The sequence below is a fragment of the Oncorhynchus mykiss genome, chromosome 1 (assembly GCF_013265735.2).
Source record: "Oncorhynchus mykiss isolate Arlee chromosome 1, USDA_OmykA_1.1, whole genome shotgun sequence".
Lineage (NCBI taxonomy): Eukaryota > Metazoa > Chordata > Actinopteri > Salmoniformes > Salmonidae > Oncorhynchus > Oncorhynchus mykiss.
Window position 1 is genome coordinate 95,250,576 of NC_048565.1, and position 19,231 is coordinate 95,269,806.

Sequence of the window (19,231 nt, forward strand, 5' to 3'; positions counted from 1 at the left end):
AGAAAAACTCAGTATGTTTCATTGCATGTTTATTATGCAAGTTTAATGAAAAGTTTAAGAAATAAAGACGACGTAAGATTGATCTTTGTCACAACCAAAATGTTTTGTGTAGGTTTAAGATGATTTCATGAAGACGCATCTCTATAGTATTTATGTGTTGTGGGCTTTGGTGTAAATTTACAGACCATCAGCCCAGAATACTCTATAGTATTTATGTATTGTGGGCTTCAGTGTAAATTTACAGACCATCAGCCCAGAATACTCTATAGTATTTATGTGTTGTGGGCTTCGGTGTAAATTACAGACCATCAGCCCAGAATACTCTATAGTATTTATGTGTTGTGGGCTTCGGTGTAAATTTACAGACCATCAGCCCAGAATACTGATTAAATAATACCGGATCATCTGCTTCTTTCATGTGTTTTATTAACCAGGTAACGGCCCATAGTGCTTTGGGCCAAAAGTAGTGCACTATATAGGGCTTAGTGTTACATTTGGGAAACAGACTCATTCTGATTGAAGCTGAAGCAATACTCATTCAGGGACTCATGGAATATAATTATGTTAAGTGACAACAACAACATACACGCCTGCTCCATTTTGTTTCACATCAATATGCCAATAAAGTTATTTGTAAATAAAAGTTAATAAGTACTTAAATAAACTGAAGGGTGTTTGGCCTAGTTCGTAACCACTAGCAGCTGTTAACGGGGAGGAGGCTACAGTATGCACACCAGCCGTGAGATATTCTTTCTGTTCTATCATACAATAATGTTTTTTAAAATGACGCTCATTCATCAAACCATCGCCTACTTTCATTCCCATTATCATTTACTACTAAAATATATCTCTTTCTTACTTGTTATACAGAATAATGTGAAACCATTGCAATAACTTGATCACGGACAGCTGCTTACTTAAGAAATGGGTCCCGATATTTGACTCACGTAATGAATATTGAATACCGAGCTCATGGTAAATACCATGACGGATAACCTGTCACCATAATGCTGTACCGTGTAGAGTTGTGAGTTCCTGTGTGTGACCTGCTGTACAAGGGGAAGATAAGATAGAAATGGAGCTGCATGATTTTGTCAAATAAATGATTATTTATTGATGCGTGGAGAGGAGAACATTCTTGCCATGCCATTGAGTGGCTCAGCTCAGCTGTGGGGGGGCCACAGACCCTTTATCTCTGGGGGGGCCACAGACCCTTTATCTCTGGGGATGCCACAGACCCTTTATCTCTGGGGAGCCACAGACCCTTTATCTCTGGGGGGGCCACAGACCCTTTATCTCTGGGGGGGGCCACAGACCCTTTATCTCTGGGTGGAGAGGAGAACATTCTTGCCATGCCAGTGAGTGGCTCAGCTCAGCTAGCTCAGCCTCTATAAATCGAAATTCAACCAGGTACCCTTTATCAGTTCATCTCTGGGGGGGGGCCACAGGCCCTTTATCTATGGGGGGCCAGAGACGCTTTATCTCTGGGGGGCCAGAGACCCTTTATCTGGGGGGGGGCAGAGACCCTTTATCTCTGGGGGGGCTAGAGACCCTTTATCTTAGGGGGGGCCAGAGACCCTTTATCTCTGGGGGGGGGCAGATACCCTTTATCTCTGGGGGGGGGGCAGAGACCCTTTATCTCTGGGTGGGGGCAGAGACCCTTTATCTCTGGGGGGGGGGGGGGGCAGAGACTCTTTATCTCTGGGGGGGCCAGAGACCCTTTATCTTAGGGGGGGCCAGAGACCCTTTATCTTAGGGGGGGCCAGAGACCCTTTATCTTAGGGGGGGCCAGAGACCCTTTATCTCTGGGGGGGGCAGAGACCCTTTATCTCTGGGGGGGGGGGGCAGAGACCCTTTATCTTAGGGGGGGCCAGAGACCCTTTATCTCTGGGGGGGGGGGGCAAAGACCCCTTATCTCTCGGGGGGGGGGGGGGGGGGCAGAGACCCTTTATCTCTGGGGGGGCCAGAGACCCTTTATCTCTGGGGGGGGGGCAGAGACCCTTTATCTCTGGGGGGGGGGGGGGCAGAGACCCTTTATCTTAGGGGGGGCCAGAGACCCTTTATCTCTGGGGGGGGGGGGCAAAGACCCCTTATCTCTCGGGGGGGGGGGGGGGGGGCAGAGACCCTTTATCTCTGGGGGGGCCAGAGACCCTTTATCTCTGGGGGGGGGGGCAGAGACCCTTTATCTCTGGGGGGGGGGGCAGAGACCCTTTATCTTAGGGGGGGCCAGAGACCCTTTATCTCTGGGGGGGGGGGCAAAGACCCCTTATCTCTCGGGGGGGGGGGGGGGGGCAGAGACCCTTTATCTCTGGGGGGGGGGGCAAAGACCCCTTATCTCTCGGGGGGGGGGGGGGGCAGAGACCCTTTATCTCTGGGGGGGGGGGGGGGGCAGAGACCCTTTATCTCTGGGGGGGGGGGGCAGAGACCCTTTATCTTAGGGGGGGCCAGAGACCCTTTATCTCTGGGGGGGGGGGAAAAGACCCCTTATCTCTCGGGGGGGGGGGGGGGGGCAGAGACCCTTTATCTCTGGGGGGGCCAGAGACCCTTTATCTCTGGGGGGGGGGGCAGAGACCCTTTATCTGGGGGGGGCAGAGACCCTTTATCTCTGGGGGGGGAAGAGACCCTTTATCTCTGGGTGGGGGGGCAGAGACCCTTTATCTCTGGGGGGCCAGGGAATGGAGGAGAGGGGAAGATGAGAGGGAGGGAAGGGGTGGAGAGGACACAATGACCGTCCCAACCAGCCACAGGCAGAACTGACAACATATAATCAATTAGTAGTGCTTACAGGTGGAGTCTTCCATCCCATTTGAAGATGTTCATCATCATCATAAGGCACAGCAGTATTACAGGAGACATCACTATATCAGTCTGTGTCCTGAAGGTGAGTGTTAGATGGGAGAGCCAGAAGGCACATCAGTATTACAGGAGACATCACTATATCAGTCTGTGTCCTGAAGGTGAGTGTTAGATGGGAGAGCCAGAAGGCACAGCAGTATTACAGGAGACATCACTATATCAGTCTGTGTCCTGAAGGTGAGTGTTAGATGGGAGAGCCAGAAGGCACAGCAGTATTCCTAATGCCCATATTAGTACAGATACAGGAGACATCACTATATCAGTCTGTGTCCTGAAGGCTAGTGTTAGATGGGAGAGCCTGAAGGCACAGCAGTATTCCTAATGCCCATATTATTACAGATACAGGAGACATCACTATATCAGTCTGTGTCCAGAAGGTGAGTGTTAGATGGGAGAGCCAGAAAGCACAGCAGTATTACAGGAGACATCACTATATCAGTCTGTTCTAGTATCTTATCTTCTGTGCTGTAAGTAGTTTGCCAAAATGCCACTTGTTCCCCATATGGAGCACTCATGTTCAATAGGGCCCATAGCACTACAATTGGGAATAGGGTGCCATTGGGGACTCAGCCTAATAGAAGATTAATGAGACTATAGCTGATGACCTGAAGCTTGGAAGATTAAAAAGCATCATAACAAATATCCACAATTTGAACGATATGGAAAAAAAAGAAAACAAACCGGAAGGACATCAGTAATAGATGGTTGAGGGTGGAGGAAGGACATCAGTAATAGATGGTTGAGGGTAGAGGAAGGACATCAGTAATAGATGGTTGAGGATAGAGGAAGGACATCAGTAATAGATGGTTGAGGGTATAGGAAGGACATCAGTAATAGATGGTTGAGGGTGGAGGAAGGACATCAGTAATAGATGGTTGAGGGTAGAGGAAGGACATCAGTAATAGATGGTTGAGGGTGGAGGAAGGACATCAGTAATAGATGGTTGAGGGTGGAGGAAGGACATCAGTAATAGATGGTTGAGGGTAGAGGAAGGACATCAGTAATAGATGGTTGAGGATAGAGGAAGGACATCAGTAATAGATGGTTGAGGATAGAGGAAGGACATCAGTAATAGATGGTTGAGGGTATAGGAAGGACATCAGTAATAGATGGTTGAGGGTGGAGGAAGGACATCAGTAATAGATGGTTGAGGGTAGAGGAAGGACATCAGTAATAGATGGTTGAGGATAGAGGAAGGACATCAGTAATAGATGGTTGAGGGTATAGGAAGGACATCAGTAATAGATGGTTGAGGGTGGAGGAAGGACATCAGTAATAGATGGTTGAGGGTAGAGGAAGGACATCAGTAATAGATGGTTGAGGGTGGAGGAAGGACATCAGTAATAGATGGTTGAGGGTGGAGGAAGGACATCAGTAATAGATGGTTGAGGGTAGAGGAAGGACATCAGTAATAGATGGTTGAGGGTAGAGGAAGGACATCAGTAATAGATGGTTGAGGGTAGAGGAAGGACATCAGTAATAGATGGTTAAGGGTAGAGGAAGGACATCAGTAATAGATGGTTGAGGGTAGAGGAAGGACATCAGTAATAGATGGTTGAGGGTAGAGGAAGGACATCAGTAATAGATGGTTGAGGGTAGAGGAAGGACATCAGTAATAGATGGTTGAGGGTGGAGGAAGGACATCAGTAATAGATGGTTGAGGGTAGAGGAAGGACATCAGTAATAGATGGTTGAGGGTAGAGGAAGGACATCAGTAATAGATGGTTGAGGGTAGAGGAAGTACATCAGTAATAGATGGTTGAGGGTAGAGGAAGGACATCAGTAATAGATGGTTGAGGGTAGAGGAAGGACATCAGTAATAGATGGTTGAGGGTAGAGGAAGGACATCAGTAATAGATGGTTGAGGGTAGAGGAAGGACATCAGTAATATATGGTTGAGGGTAGAGGAAGGACATCAGTAATAGATGGTTGAGGGTAGAGGAAGGACATCAGAAATAGATGGTTGGGGGTAGAGGAAGGACATCAGTAATAGATGGTTGAGGGTAGAGGAAGGACATCAGTAAGAGATGGTTGAGGGTGGAGGAAGGACATCAGTAATAGATGGTTGAGGGTAGAGGAAGGACATCAGTAATAGATGGTTGAGGGTAGAGGAAGGACATCAGTAATAGATGGTTGAGGGTAGAGGAAGGACATCAGTAATAGATGGTTGAGGGTAGAGGAAGGACATCAGTAATAGATGGTTGAGGGTAGAGGAAGGACATCAGTAATAGATGGTTGAGGGTGGAGGAAGGACATCAGTAATAGATGGTTGAGGGTGGAGGAAGGACATCAGTAATAGATGGTTGAGGGTAGAGGAAGGACATCAGTAATAGATGGTTGAGGGTCGAGGAAGGACATCAGAAATAGATGGTTGAGGGTAGAGGAAGGACATCAGTAATAGATGGTTGAGGGTGGAGGAAAGACATCAGTAATAGATGGTTGAGGGTAGAGGAAGGACATCAGTAATAGATGGTTGAGGGTAGAGGAAGGACATCAGAAATAGATGGTTGGGGGTAGAGGAAGGACATCAGTAATAGATGGTTGAGGGTAGAGGAAGGACATCAGTAATAGATGGTTGAGGGTGGAGGAAGGACATCAGTAATAGATGGTTGAGGGTAGAGGAAGGACATCAGTAATAGATGGTTGAGGGTAGAGGAAGGACATCAGTAATAGATGGTTGAGGGTAGAGGAAGGACATCAGTAATAGATGGTTGAGGGTAGAGGAAGGACATCAGTAATAGATGGTTGAGGATATAGGAAGGACATCAGTAATAGAGGTTGAGGGTAGAGGAAGGACATCAGTAATAGATGGTTGAGGGTAGAGGAAGGACATCAGTAATAGATGGTTGAGGGTAGAGGAAGGACATCAGTAATAGATGGTTGAGGGTAGAGGAAGGACATCAGTAATAGATGGTTGAGGGTAGAGGAAGGACATCAGTAATAGATGGTTGAGGGTAGAGGAAGGACATCAGTAATAGATGGTTGAGGGTGGAGGAAGGACATCAGTAATAGATGGTTGAGGGTAGAGGAAGGACATCAGTAATAGATGGTTGAGGGTAGAGGAAGGACATCAGTAATAGATGGTTGAGGGTAGAGGAAGGACATCAGTAATAGATGGTTGAGGGTAGAGGAAGAACATCAGTAATAGATGGTTGAGGGTAGAGGAAGGACATCAGTAATAGATGGTTGAGGGTAGAAGGTAGAGGAAGGACATCAGTAATAGATGGTTGAGGGTAGAGGGTAGAGGAAGGACATCAGTGATAGATGGTTGAGGGTAGAGGAAGGACATCAGTAATAGATGGTTGAGGGTAGAGGAAGGACATCAGTAATAGATGGTTGAGGGTAGAGGAAGGACATCAGAAATAGATGGTTGAGGGTAGAGGAAGGACATCAGTAATAGATGGGAGAGGTTGAGGGTAGAGGAAGGACATCAGTAATAGATGGTTGAGGGTAGAGGAAGGACATCAGTAATAGATGGTTGAGGGTAGAGGAAGAACATCAGTAATAGATGATTGAGGGTAGAGGAAGGACATCAGTAATAGATGGTTGAGGGTAGAGGGTAGAGGAAGGACATCAGTAATAGATGGTTGAGGGTGGAGGAAGGACATCAGTAATAGATGGTCGAGGGTAGAAGAAGAACATCAGTAATAGATGGTTGAGGGTAGAGGAAGGCCATCAGTAATAGATGGTTGAGGGTAGAGGAAGGACATCAGTAATAGATGGTTGAGGGTAGAGGAAGAACATCAGTAATAGATGGTTGAGGGTATAGGAAGGACATCAGTAATAGATGGTTGAGGGTAGAGGGTAGAGGAAGGACATCAGTAATAGATGGTTGAGGGTGGAGGAAGGACATCAATAATAGATGGTCGAGGGTAGAAGAAGAACATCAGTAATAGATGGTTGAGGGTAGAGGAAGGACATCAGTAATAGATGGTTGAGGGTAGAGGAAGGACATCAGTAATAGATGGTTGAGGGTAGAGGAAGGACATCAGTAATAGATGGTTGAGGGTAGAGGAAGGACATCAGTAATAGATGGTTGAGGGTAGAGGAAGGACATCAGTAATAGATGGTTGAGGGTAGACGAAGGACATCAGTAATAGATGGTTGAGGGTAGAGGAACGACATCAGTAATAGATGGTTGAGGGTAGAGGAAGGACATCAGTAATAGATGGTTGAGGGTAGAGGAAGGACATCAGTAATAGATGGTTGAGGGTAGAGGAAGGACATCAGTAATAGATGGCTGAGGGTAGAGGAAGGACATCAGTAATAGATGGTTGAGGGTTGAGGGTAGAGGAAGGACATCAGTAATAGATGGGAGAGGTTGAGGGTAGAGGAAGGACATCAGTAATAGATGGTTGAGGGTAGAGGAAGGACATCAGTAATAGATGGTTGAGGGTAGAGGAAGGACATCAGTAATAGATGGGAGAAGTTGAGGGTACAGGAAGGACATCAGTAATAGATGGGAGAGGTTGAGGGTAGGGGAAGGACATCAGTAATATATGGTTGAGGGTAGAGGAAGGACATCAGTAATATATGGTTGAGGGTAGGGGAAGTACATCAGTAATAGATGGTTAAGGGTAGAGGAAGGACATCAGTAATAGATGGTTGAGGGTGGAGGAAGGACATCAGTAATAGATGGTTGAGGGTAGAGGAAGGACATCAGTAATAGATGGTTGAGGGTAAAAACAAACAAAAGATAACTATTGTATTTTAGACTGTGTCCATAGTATGTATATACAGTGGGGAGAACAAGTATTTGACACACTGCCGATTTTGCAGGTTTTCCTACTTACAAAGCATGTAGAGGTCTGTCATTTTTATCATAGGTACACTTCAACTGTGAGATCCAGAATCTAAAACAAAAATCCAGAAAATCACTTTGTATGATTTTTAAGTAATTAATTTGCATTCTATTGCCTGACATACTGTAAGTATTTGATCACCTACCAACCAGTAAGGATTCTGGCTCTCACAGACCTGTTAGTTTTTCTTTAAGAACCCCTCCTGTTCTCCACTCGTTACCTGTATTAACTGCACCTGTTTGAACTCGTTAGCTGTATAAAATACATCTGTCCACACACTCAATCAAACAGACTCCAACCTCTCCACAATGGCCAAGACCATCGAGCTGTGTAAGGACATCAGGGATAAAATTGTAGACCTGCACAAGGCTGGGATGAGCTACAGGACAATAGGCAAGCAGCTTGGTGAAATGGAAGATGTTCAAGATGACGGTCAATCACCCTCGGTCTGGGGCTCCATGCAAGATCTCACCTCGTGGGGCATCAATGATCATGAGGAAGGTGAGGGATCAGCTCAGAACTACACGGCAGGACCTGGTCAATGACCTGAAGAGAGCTGGGACCACAGTCTCAAAGAAAACCATTAGTAACATCGGTCCTGGACAGAAGCAGCACACTATGGGTCCTGGACAGAACACAATGGGCCCTGGACAGAAGCAGTACACTATAGAGGGAACAGTGGGGAATGTGGGAGGCAACCTAGTTTTTCAAACATTACTGAACAAAACAATTCTCAAATCACTAGCCAATCATGTTCCACCTTAAAGGATGACCTGTTGTCAAGTATATCCCCTCTCTGACCTCTAGGTCATCAGGCTGCCGATTATCCGCACACCTGTCACCATCGTCTCGCTCACCTGGACTCCATCACCTCCTTGATTATCTTCCCTACATCTGTCCCTCCCCTTGGTTCTTGCCTCCTGACACTCACCTGGACTCTATCACCTTGATTATCTTCCCTATATCTGTCCCTCCCCTGGTTCTTTCCTCCTGACACTCACCTGGACTCCACCTCCTTGATTATCTTCCCTACATCTGTCCTTCCCCTTGGTTCTTTCCTCCTGTCACTCACCTGGACTCCATTACCTCCTTGATTATCTTCCCTACATCTGTCCCTCCCCTGGTTCTTTCCTCAGGTGGGATTGACTCTGTTTTCATGCCGGTTTGGTTTGTTTGTTTATTTATTAAAACACTGACTTCCTGAACTTACTTCCTGCCTCTCAGTGCACTCATTACCCCTGTCTCTGCCAGACACTGAGGAACAAAGTCAGGCTGGATAATGAGTGATTGTGTCCACTTCAGGGGACTGAACTGTCAACTCATGGTGTTGGTACCAGAACCACTGTTAACAGGGCTGACCCTATAGGTGTTGGTACCAGAACCACTGTTTCCAGAGCTGACCCTATAGGTGTTGGTACCAGAACAGCTGTTAACAGAGCTGACCCTATAGGTGTTGGTACCAGAACCACTGTTAACAGAGCTGACCCTATAAGTGTTGGTACCAGAACCACTGTTAACAGAGCTGACCCTATAGGTGTTGGTACCAGAACCACTGTTAACAGAGCTGACCCTATAGGTGTTGGTACCAGAACCACTCTTAGCAGAGCTGACCCTATAGGTGTTGGTACCAGAACCACTGTTAACAGGGCTGACCCTATAGGTGTTGGTACCAGAACCACTGTTAACAGGGCTGACCCTATAGGTGTTGGTACCAGAACCACAGTTAACAGGGCTGACCCTATAGGTGTTGGTACCAGAACCACTGTTAACAGGGCTGACCCTATAGGTGTTGGTACCAGAACCACTGTTAACAGGGCTGACCCTATAGGTGTTGGTACCAGAACCACTGTTTCCAGAGCTGACCCTATAGGTGTTGGTACCAGAACCACTGTTAACAGGGCTGACCCTATAGGTGTTGGTACCAGAACCACTGTTAACAGGGCTGACCCTATAGGTGTTGGTACCAGAACCACTGTTAACAGAGCTGACCCTATAGGTGTTGGTACCAGAACCACTGTTAACAGAGCTGACCCTATAGGTGTTGGTACCTGAACCACTATTAACAGAGCCGACCCTATAGGTGTTGGTACCAGAACCACTGTTAACAGAGCTGACCCTATAGGTGTTGGTACCAGAACCACTGTTAACAGGGCTGACCCTATAGGTGTTGGTACCAGAACCACTGTTAACAGGGCTGACCCTATAGGTGTTGGTACCAGAACCACTGTTAACAGGGCTGACCCTATAGGTGTTGGTACCAGAACCACTGCTAACAGGGCTGACCCTATAGGTGTTGGTACCTGAACCACAGAACCACTGTTAACAGAGCTGACCCTATAGGTGTTGGTACCAGAACCACAGTTAACAGGGCTGACCCTATAGGTGTTGGTACCAGAACCACTGTTAACAGGGCTGACCCTATAGGTGTTGGTACCAGAACCACTGTTAACAGGGCTGACCCTATAGGTGTTGGTACCAGAACCACTGTTTCCAGAGCTGACCCTATAGGTGTTGGTACCAGAACCACTGTTAACAGGGCTGACCCTATAGGTGTTGGTACCAGAACCACTGTTAACAGGGCTGACCCTATAGGTGTTGGTACCAGAACCACTGTTAACAGAGCTGACCCTATAGGTGTTGGTACCAGAACCACTGTTAACAGAGCTGACCCTATAGGTGTTGGTACCTGAACCACTATTAACAGAGCCGACCCTATAGGTGTTGGTACCAGAACCACTGTTAACAGAGCTGACCCTATAGGTGTTGGTACCAGAACCACTGTTAACAGGGCTGACCCTATAGGTGTTGGTACCAGAACCACTGTTAACAGGGCTGACCCTATAGGTGTTGGTACCAGAACCACTGTTAACAGGGCTGACCCTATAGGTGTTGGTACCAGAACCACTGTTAATAGGGCTGACCCTATAGGTGTTGGTACCAGAACCACTGCTAACAGGGCTGACCCTATAGGTGTTGGTACCTGAACCACAGAACCACTGTTAACAGAGCTGACCCTATAGGTGTTGGTACCAGAACCACTGCTAACAGGGCTGACCCTATAGGTGTTGGTACCAGAACCACTGTTAACAGGGCTGACCCTATAGGTGTTGGTACCAGAACCACTGTTAACAGAGCTGACCCTATAGGTGTTGGTACCAGAACCACTGTTAACAGAGCTGACCCTATAGGTGTTGGTACCAGAACCACTGTTAACAGGGCTGACCCTATAGGTGTTGGTACCAGAACCACTGCTAACAGGGCTGACCCTATAGGTGTTGGTACCTGAACCACAGAACCACTGTTAACAGAGCTGACCCTATAGGTGTTGGTACCAGAACCACTGTTAACAGGGCTGACCCTATAGGTGTTGGTACCAGAACCACTGTTAACAGGGCTGACCCTATAGGTGTTGGTACCAGAACCACTGTTAACAGGGCTGACCCTATAGGTGTTGGTACCAGAACCACTGTTAACAGGGCTGACCCTATAGGTGTTGGTACCAGAACCACTGTTAACAGGGCTGACCCTATAGGTGTTGGTACCAGAACCACTGTTAACAGGGCTGACCCTATAGGTGTTGGTACCAGAACCACTGTTAACAGAGCTGACCCTATAGGTGTTGGTACCAGAACCACTGTTAACAGGGCTGACCCTATAGGTGTTGGTACCAGAACCACTGCTAACAGGGCTGACCCTATAGGTGTTGGTACCAGAACCACTGTTAACAGGGCTGACCCTATAGGTGTTCATGGAATATAGTATGTCCTATATCCTTATATACCATTAGAGAAGGGCCACTGTCACACCTTTTTCCACAGTGGTTGTAGTTTTTAATCTACAGTTTTTGTAGTTTTTAATCTACAGTGTTTGTAGTTTTTAATCTACCTCTTTATCACCTCGCTGAACCTGTTTATTGCTTCAGACAGCCTGGTATTGACTGATAGGATTGATCAAGCTGAAAGGAGGTGAAATGGTTCTGGTATAACGTGTTTCTGTCTGTTGACATGTTGACTTAAGATGTCAAGTCTCAGTCCCCTATGGACTCTCTTCCCCTCTCGTTCCCTCTCTCCCTTTCTCTCCCTCTCTCCCTTTCACCTCTCTCTCCCTCTGCCCCTCTATCTCTCTCTCTCTACCTCTCTCCCTCTCTTTCCTCTCTCTCTACCTCTCCCTCTACCTCTCTCTCTCTACCTCTCTCCCTCTACCTCTCTCTCTCTACCTCTCTCCCTCTATCTCTCTCTCTACCTCTCTCCCTCTCCCCCTCTATCTCTCTCTCTCTCCCTCTCCACCTCTATCTCTATCTCTCTACCTCTCTCTCTCTCTCTCTCTCTCGCCTCTGCCTCAATCCCCTCTACCTCTCTCCCCTCTACCTCTACCTCTCTCCCTTTTTACCTCTCCCCCTCTCCCCATCTCTTTCTATCTATCTCAATCTCTCTCTCTCTACCCCTCTCTCTCCCTCTACCTCTCTCTCTCTCCCCTCTACCTCTCTCTCTCCCTCCACCTCTCTCTCTCCCCTCTACCCCTCTCCCTCTTCCTCTCTACCTGTCTCTCCCTCTCCCCCTCTATCGCTGTCCCTCTCTCTCTACCTCTCTCCCTCTTCCTCTCTCCCTCTACCTCTCTCCCTCTCTCACATCTATCTTTCTCCCTCTCTCCCTCCTCAGTCAGTCAGTCTCTCCCTCCATCAGTGTTTTGATGTGGAACTAACATGCTCTGGAGAACAGATAACAGCAGCATTTCTAATCTGTGTCCACATTTCAGCTGCTAAAGTATCTCCTGGAGATATCCCTCCCTCCATCCCTACCTCCCTCCCTCCCTACCTCCCTCCCTACCTCCCTCCCTCCCCCCATCCATCCATCCATCCATCCCTCACTACCTCCTTCTATCCCTTCCTCCCCCCTCCCTCCATCCCCCCTCCATCCATCCATCCATCCCTCCCTCCCTCTCTCCATCCCTCCCTCTCGCCATCCCTCCATCCATCCCTCCATCCATTCCTCCATCCCTCCCTCCCTCTCTCTCTCCATCCCTCCATCCCTCCACCCGTCCCTCCCTCCATCCCTCCTTCCCTCCAGACCTCATTCCAGCAGCATCCCACCGCTGGTTTGTCTCATTCCAGCAGCATCTCACCCTGCATCCCACAGCTGGTTTGCCTCATTGCAGCAGCATCTCACCCTGCATCCCACGGCTGGTTTGCCTCATTGCAGCAGCATCTCACCCTGCATCCCACCGCTGGTTTGCCTCATTGCAGCAGCATCTCACCCTGCATCCCACCGCTGGTTTGCTTCATTCCAGCAGCATCTCACCCAGCATCTCACAGCTGGTTAACCTCTGAAGCTAAGCAGCATCTCACCCTGCATCCCACAGCTGGTTAACCTCTGAAGCTAAGCAGGGTCGTTCTGGGTCCATCCCTCTGGTCTTCTCTCTGTGGCCATTAAAAACGACATGACACTTTACTGCAACTTGAAATGTAACTGTCACTCCAAAAATGGTTGACCAATGGGGATGCAATAATCTTCTAAACCCCGCCTACACAGAATGGATAGAATGGATTGATATAGAGCTCTCCTATTTACTGAACGTTTTACATATTTTACATAGTAATGGAGGAGACTCACCTCTTCCACCTGCTTTACATAGTAATGGGGGAGACTCACCTCTTCCACCTGCTTTTACATAGTAATGGGGGAGACTCACCTCTTACACCTGCTTTTACATAGTAATGGAGAGACTCACCTCTTCCAACTGCTTTTACATAGTAATGGGGGAGACTCACCTCTTCCACCTGCTTTTACATAGTAATGGGGAGACTCACCTCATCCACCTGCTTTTACATAGTAATGGAGAGACTCACCTCTTCCAACTGCTTTTACATAGTAATGGGGAGACTCACCTCTTCCACCTGCTTTTACATAGTAATGGGGAGACTCACCTCATCCACCTGCTTTTACATAGTAATGGGGGAGACTCACCTCATCCACCTGCTTTTACATAGTAATGGGGGAGACTCACCTCTTCCAACTGCTTTTACATAGTAATGGGGGAGACTCACCTCTTCCACCTGCTTTTACATAGTAATGGGGGAGACTCACCTCTTCCACCTGCTTTTACATAGTAATGGGGAGACTCACCTCATCCACCTGCTTTTACATAGTAATGGGGAGACTCACCTCTTCCACCTGCTTTTACATAGTAATGGGGGAGACTCACCTCATCCACCTGCTTTTACATAGTAATGGGGGAGACTCACCTCTTCCACCTGCTTTTACATAGTAATGGGGAGACTCACCTCATCCACCTGCTTTTACATAGCAAAGGGGAGACTCACCTCTTCCACCTGCTTTTATATAGTAATGGGGGAGACTCACCTCTTCCACCTGCTTTACATAGTAATGGGGAGACTCACCTCATCCACCTGCTTTTACATAGTAATGGGGGAGACTCACCTCATCCACCGAGCAATATTTATTCTCCCATAGTATGGGGCTGTGTTGTGTATATTCCTCTTCCAGCTACATCTAGTCTCCCATAGTATGAGGCTGTGTTGTGTATATTCCACTTCCAGCAACATCTAGTCTCCCATAGTATGAGGCTGTGTTGTGTATATTCCCTCTTCCAGCAACATCTATTCTCCCATAGTATGAGGCTGTGTTGTGTATATTCCACTTCCAGCAACATCTAGTCTCCCATAGTATGGGGCTGTGTTGTGTATATTCCATCTTCCAGCAACATCTATTCTCCCATAGTATGGGGCTGTGCTGTGTATATTCCCTCTTCCAGCAACATCTATTCTCCCATAGTATGGGGCTGTGTTGTGTATATTCCATCAGTCCTGTTACTTCAGCCTGTAGCCTCCTGGACCCAGTTATCGATATGGAGAAAGTCTCATTTCCTTGTGGTGATTCATTTATTCAGTCTGTTATTGAAAGTGGATATTTTAGTGTAATTAAATCAAATAAATGTATTAGATGGCTAAGGAGTTCAGTTAAATACAAGTTAAATAAATACAATATAATGAAATACAACACTTTATCATATAGGTCACTGTCACCACACCCTACCTGATAGGCCAATTAAAGGTCCCGGTCACATCACCCTGCCTGATAGGTCAATTAAAGGTCCCTGTCACATCACCCTGCCTGATAGGCCAATTAAAGGTCCCTGTCACCTCACCCTACCTGATAGGCCAATTAAAGGTCCCTGTCACCTCACCCTGCCTGATAGGCCAATTAAAGGTCCCGGTCACCTCACCCTACCTGATAGGCCAATTAAAGGTCCCTGTCACCTCACCCTGCCTGATAGGCCAATTAAAGGTCCCTGTCACACCACCCTACCTGATAGGCCAATTAAAGGTCCCTGTCCCTGTCACCTCACCCTGCCTGATAGGCCAATTAAAGGTCCCTGTCACCTCACCCTACCTGATAGGTCAATTAAAGGTCCCTGTCACCTCACCTTGCCTGATAGGCCAATTAAAGGTCCCGGTCACCTCACCCTGCCTGATAGGCCAATTAAAGGTCCCTGTCACCTCACCCTGCCTGATAGGTCAATTAAAGGTCCCTGTCACCTCACCCTGCCTGATAGGCCAATTAAAGGTCCCTGTCACCTCACCCTACCTGATAGGTCAATTAAAGGTCCCTGTCACCTCACCCTGCCTGATAGGCCAATTAAAGGTCCCTGTCACCTCACCCTACCTGATAGGCCAATTAAAGGTCCCGGTCACCTCACCCTGCCTGATAGGCCAATTAAAGGTCCCTGTCACCTCACCCTGCCTGATAGGTCAATTAAAGGTCCCTGTCACCTCACCCTGCCTGATAGGTCAATTAAAGGTCCCTGTCACCTCACCCTGCCTGATAGGTCAATTAAAGGTCCCTGTCACCTCACCCTGCCTGATAGGCCAATTAAAGGTCCCTGTCACCTCACCCTACCTGATAGGTCAATTAAAGGTCCCTGTCATCTCACCCTGCCTGATAGGTCAATTAAAGGTCCTTGTCACCTCACCCCACCTGATAGGCCAATTAAAGGTCCCTGTCACCTCACCCTGCCTGATAGGTCAATTAAAGGTCCCTGTCACCTCACCCTGCCTGATAGGTCAATTAAAGGTCCCTGTCACCTCACCCTGCCTGATAGGCCAATTAAAGGTCCCTGTCACCTCACCCTGCCTGATAGGTCAATTAAAGGTCCCTGTCAGCTCACCCTGCCTGATAGGCCAATTAAAGATCCCTGTCACCTCACCCTACCTGATAGGCCAATTAAAGGTCCCTGTCACCTCACCCTACCTGATAGGCCAATTAAAGGTCCCTGTCACCTCACCCTGCCTGATAGGCCAATTAAAGGTCCCTGTCACCTCACCCTACCTGATAGGCCAATTAAAGGTCCCTGTCACACCACCCTACCCTACCTATGTTAGCACGGCTGAAAGCTGTTGTCCTGCTTAAAGAAGCAATAAAACTGGCCTTCTTTAGTCTAATTGAGGATCTGGAGCATCAGCATTTGTGGGTTCGATTACAGGCTCAAAATAGCCAGAAACAAAGAACTTTCTTCTGAAACTCAGTCTGTTTTTGCTCTGAGAAATGAAGGTTATTCCATGTGAGTAATTGCCAAGAAACTGAAGTCCTCATACAACGCTGTGTACTACTCTCTTCACAGAACAGTGCAAACTGTCTCTAACCAGAACAGAAAGAGGAGTGGGAGGCCCCGGTGCACAACTGAGCAAGAGGACAAGTACATTAGTGTCTACATTAGTGCTGCCAGTTGAGTCCTCAACTGGCAGCTACATTAAATAGTACCCGCAAAACACCAGTCTCAACGTCAACAGTGAAGAGGCGACTCCGGGTTGCTGGCCTTCTAGGCAGAGTTGCAAAGAAAAAGCCATCTCTCAGACTGGCCGAATAAAAATAAAAGATTAAGATGGTCAAAATAACCCAGACGCTGGACAGAGAAACTCTACCTTGAACGATAGTGTAGTTCCAAACAGCTTCTATCTCAAGTCCGTCAGACCGTTAAACAGCCATCACTAGCACAGAGAGACTGAAAAACAGCTTCTATCTCAAGGCCATCAGACCGTTAAACAGCCATCACTAGCACAGAGAGACTGAAAAACAGCTTCTATCTATTCTACTGTATCTTAGTCTATGTATTTCTCATCTCATATGTATATACTGTATTCTATACTACTGTATCTTAGTCTATGTATTACTCATCTCATATGTATATACTGTATTCTATTCTACTGTATCTTTGTCTATGTATTACTCATCTCATATGTATATACTGTATTCTATTCTACTGTATTCTATTCTACTGTATCTTAGTCTATGTATTACTCATCTCATATGTATATACTGTATTCTATTCTACTGTATTCTATTCTACTGTATCTTTGTCTATGTATTACTCATCTCATATGTATATACTGTATTCTATACTACTGTATCTTAGTCTATGTATTTCTCATCTCATATGTATATACTGTATTCTATACTACTGTATCTTAGTCTATGTATTTCTCATCTCATATGTATATACTGTATTCTATTCTACTGTATCTCTTAGTCCGTTCCGCTCTGACATCACTCATCCATATATGTATATATTCTTAACTCCATTCCTTTACATAGATGTGTATGTATGTGGGTATATGTTGTGTAATGGTTAAATATTACTTGTTAGATAATGCTGCACTGTCGGAACTAGAAGCACAAGCATTTCGCTACACCCGCAAATACAATTTGATTTGATTTGATTTGTGTTGGCAAAACTGTACGCAACCATATGTTTCTGTCCAATAGGTCTCATCTTCAAGTGGTGTGTGTGCCCCCATCCTGAGCAAGATGACATGTGGTTAGACGCCGGCTCGGCTCGGCACGACAGGGGAGACTTGGTGAATTGGAGTCATTCAGAAGGTGTCAGTAGCAGCCTCTCTAACTCAGCATGTCAAGCCTCTCTAGTCGCTCTCTATCTCAGCATGCCAAGCCTCTCTAGTCTCTCTGTAACTCAGCATGTAAGAGCCACAGAACAACAGGCTCCTATCTAAGACATCAGGTGTCCTGAACAGTGGAATAACAGGAAGTTAGTACTGAACAAAACATAGAAAGGCAGCATACAGTGTTTCATGAGCTGAAATAAAAGATGGCCTAAATGTTCCATATTCACAAAAAAACGCTTATTTCTGTCCATTTTTGTTGTTGTTGCACAAATTCGTTTACATCCCTGTTAGTGAGCATTTCTCCTTTGCCAAAATAATCCATCCACCTGACAGGTGTGGCATATCAAGAAGCTGATTTAAAACAGCGTGATAATTACGAAGGTGCACTTTGTGCTGGGGGCAACAACAAAAAAGGCCACTAAAATGTGCAGTTTTGTCACAACACAATGCCACAGCTCTCTCAAGTTGAGGAAGTGTGCAATTGGTGTGCTGACTGCAGGAATGTCCACCAGAGTTGTTGCCAGAGAATTTAATGTTAATTTTTCTACCATAAGCCGCCTCTCCAACATCGTTTTAAAGAATTTGGCAGTACGTCCAACCGGCCTCACAACCGCAGACCACGTGTAACCACGCCAGCCCAGGGCCTCCACATCCGGCTCCTTCTCCTGCGGGATGGTCTGAGACCAGCCACCCGGACAGCTGATGAAACTGTCGCTTTGCACAACCAAATATTTTCTACACAAACTGTCAGAAACCGTCCCAGGGAGCTCATCTATGTGCTCGTCGTCCTCGCCAGGGTCTTGACCTGACTGCAATTTGACGCCGTAACCAACGTCAGCGGGTTCACTTTCGATAGACACGCTGGAGAAGTGTGCTCCTCACGGGTGAATCACAGGTTTCAACTGTACCGGGCAGATGGCAGACCGTGTGTATGGAGTCACGTGGGAGAGCGGTATGCTGATGTTAATGTTGTGAACAGAGTGTACCGGGCAGATGGCAGACCGTGTGTATGGAGTCACGTGGGAGAGCGGTATGCTGATGTTAATGTTGTGAACAGAGTGTACCGGGCAGATGGCAGACCGTGTGTATGGAGTCACGTGGGAGAGCGGTATGCTGATGTTAATGTTGTGAACAGAGTGTACCGGGCAGATGGCAGACCGTGTGTATGGAGTCACGTGGGAGAGCGGTATGCTGATGTTAATGTTGTGAACAGAGTGTACCGGGCAGATGGCAGACCGTGTGTATGGAGTCACGTGGGAGAGCGGTTTGCTGATGTCATCGTTGTGAACAGAGATGGTGGTGGGGTTATAGTATGGGCAGGCATGAACTACTTAAGAAAACATAACAAAACTCGTAACATTTCAAATGCTTAGCGGGAAAATGTTCCTGGTCATCACTACCGTCTCTGATCTGGAGGAATCACTAAACAGAGAACATCCCTGGTCATCCCTACTGCCTCTGATCTGGAGGACACACTAAACAGAGAACGTCCCTGGTCATCCCTACTGCCTCTGATCTGGAGGACTCACTAAACAGAGAACATCCCTGATCATCCCTACTGCCTCTGATCTGGAGGACTCACTAAACAGAGAACATCCCTGGTCATCCCTACTGCCTCTGATCTGGAGGACTCACTAAACAGAGAACATCCCTGGTC